The sequence below is a fragment of the Grampus griseus genome, assembly GCF_964374135.1.
Source record: "Grampus griseus genome assembly, chromosome: 5".
Classification (NCBI taxonomy): domain Eukaryota; kingdom Metazoa; phylum Chordata; class Mammalia; order Artiodactyla; family Delphinidae; genus Grampus; species Grampus griseus.
In genome coordinates, this window is record NC_138998.1 from 76,747,851 (window position 1) to 76,751,119 (window position 3,269).

Here is a 3,269-nt window from a genome sequence, read left to right on the forward strand (position 1 = left end):
TACTGTGGTGGCGTGTAAATGCATGTATACACAGGTGCTTACATATATGTGTGTGCATGCTGAGGAGAGGAAGGTACATAGAGGAAGTAGGGATGGAGTAGCCAGGAATTACCATAGGAGTAGAAAGCTCTGCATATCCAGGCTTCATTCTCACTGGCCAGCGTCCGGCTGCTTGCGTCCTTCTAGCCTTAGCTGCTAGACCCCAGGGTGGTGAAGCAGAGTGAGGAAATTCCATCCTAATACTGAACCAAACAAGCTGGGCCTTAGGGCATGAGATTCATGCAGGTTTTTGCCTGGGCCTGGGAGAACTGTCTGGTGCATATTGAAAACATTTTGTCCCTAGGGATCCCTCTGGGTAGGAGTGCGGGAAGGGAAGTCTCATAGGGGAAAAGCAGGATGGGCATTATGATGTGTTTACATCAAGTCACTGCTTGAGAAACGCTAGCTCACTTTCTCAAGGTACAATAAGTAAATTGAACCACGTCTATCTGGCTTTAAGGCCCATGCTTGCTATTGTCTCACTGCCTCTCATCAAGAGTGAACTTGGGGGACTTCCCTGGCAGTCCAGCTGTTAAGACTTGTGTTCCCAATGCAGGGGGCACGGGTTCGATCCCTGGTCAGGGAACTAAGATCCCACATGCCACACGTTGCGGCCAAAAAAAACCACAAAAGAGTGAACTTGGGACATTTGCTAAGGAGAGGTGCACTTGATTGTTTGTTTGTTTGTTTTTGCGGTACGCGGGCCTCTCACTGTTCTGGGCCCTCCCGTTGCGGAGCACAGGCTCCAGACGCGCAGGCTCAGCGGCCATGGCTCACGGACCCAGCCGCTCCGCGGCATGTGGGATCTTCCCGGACCGGGGCACGAACTTGTGTCCCCTGCATTGGCAGGTGGACTCTCAACCACTACGCCACCAGGGAAGCCCTTGATTGTTTTTTAATTTAATTTTATTGAAGTGTAGTTGATTTACAATGTTGTGTTAATTTCTGCTGTACAGCTAAGTGATTCAGTTATACATATTTTTCATATTCTTTTCCATTGTGGTTTATCACGGGATATTGAATATAGTTCTCTGCTATACAGTAGGAACTTTTTGTTTATCCATTCTTTATATAATAGTTTGTATCTTCTAATCCCAAACTCCCATCCCTCTCCCCCCCCACCCCCTTGGCAGCCACAAGTCTGGCCTTTATGTCTGTGAGTCTGTCTCTGTTTCGTAGATAAGTTCATTTGTGTCATATTTTAGATTCCACATATAAGTGATATCATGGTATTTGGCTTTCTCTTTCTCACTTACTTCACTTAGTATGATAATCTCTATGTCCATCCATGTTGCTGCAAATGGCATTACTTCATTCTTTTTTATGGCTGAGTAGTATTCGATTGTATGTATGTATCACGTCTTGTTATCCAAGATGGGCTTTCTTGTCATCTATGATTAAATTCTATGATTTCTCTAAACATCTGTATCTGGATGGTGTGTCACAATATCTGGTCTGATCATTTCTATTTTTGACCCAAAATTAGGACTCAAAATGTTCTAAAAGATTTTTTTTCCTTCTACAAATTTACTCTTCCTTAAAATAATTTTGGTGCTGCCATAATAAATAGGTTATGAAGTAGGAGAAATAATCAGTTGATCTCCATGCTAGGCGTAGAATCCTTAGATTTGGAAGTGACTAAAGTCTTACGTTCCTAATGCAGAAATCCCCTCCTCTGTATCTTGGACAAATTTCATCCATTATCTGTTTGAATCCATTGGGGAGCCCACAACTGAGCAAATGAGGTCAGGACTCCATGTCAATCAAGATTAGGAGAGGCTTGGTCAGATACAGTAACAAACACCCCCAAATTCTCAGTAGCTAAAACAGTAATTAGTTTTTAGGATTATTTTTTAGTCAAAGACTCCAAGTCCCTCACACAATGGATGGAGCTCTACTTGTATTGTCATTCTTAGTTGGGGACCCTCTCACTCAGGGACCTAGGCTGCCAGAGGAGCCACTCTGGAGAGTTGCAGGTTGCCTTGTGTCTACTGCGAAAAAAATGCACAACCTAAAAGTTGAGAATTATGTTTTATTTGGCAGACAAAACTGAGGACTTAAACCCAGGATGCAGCCTCTCAGATGCTCTGAGGGACTGCTCTGAAGAGGTAAGGGAGGAGCCAGGATATATAGGAGTTTTTGCAAAGACCAGATAGTCGGAACTTCAAAAGATTACTGTTAATGAAAGAAAAACAGATATCTCAAGTTAATTTTCTGTGTATGGGAGGAGGTAAGAGTCTGGGCTCATTGATATGCACCTTAGCTATCTAGGGCCAGTGTCCTGTTCTTTCCCATCCTGAGTCCCCTCAGGCATCACCCGTGGCTTGATAGCTGCAGCATCCTTTATTTACTGATAATGATAGGCAACATTTTTTTCATTCACACTTGGTAAGCAGTGGACACAGGAGCATAGCAAAGCTTGAGCTGGTCTTGAAGTCTCACTTCGAGTCTCACTTGATGTTTCACTTCTTACATTTCACTGGTCAAAACAAAGTCACCTGAGCAAGTCTGACTTCAAGAGGGAAGGGAGGGGCAGCAAATCTTACAGAACAGTAATAACAGAATACCACAAAGACCTTTCATCATCTGGTACCACTTAGCTTTTTCAGACTTCTTCCTACTACCTGGGACCAAATCTTTCTGAATTAGCTCACACTCCTCACTGCCCCCTTAACAATCTCTGAACTTTCCTCCCTCCATGTCTTGCCTTTCCCCTATGAGTTATGCCCTTCCATCATTTGATTGATCAATGTTTATTTGAACATCTACTGTATGCAAACCCCAGTTTTTAGTACTGTGCGTAATGTGGAAGTGACTTTCTTTTTAAATCTTATCTTTCAAAACCACATAAAAATCATTTTTTCCATTAAACCTTTCTTGATTCCTTCAGCCCATACCAAATTCTCTAAATTTCTTCAATATAAACAGATACAATTGCCCACCTATTTGGGACACAAATAGTGTTGTACAGCATTCTTCTATGTGCTTTCTAGTTGAACGTTTTGCTCCCCGACCAGATTATAGACTCTGAGAGTAAGAGCAGCACTTTTTTATGACCTCTGGAACCCTCAAAGCCTTGCAAAAGAGTAAGCACAGAGCATTTAATCCTTATTTATTTCAATGCCTCAGCAGAAGGAACTGACTCAAACTTCAGGAAGTAGCTGTGAAGACAGGGTAGCAGGAAATGACAGAAAACCTGAATACGGAACTGAAGCAGCAGCTCAGAGTTT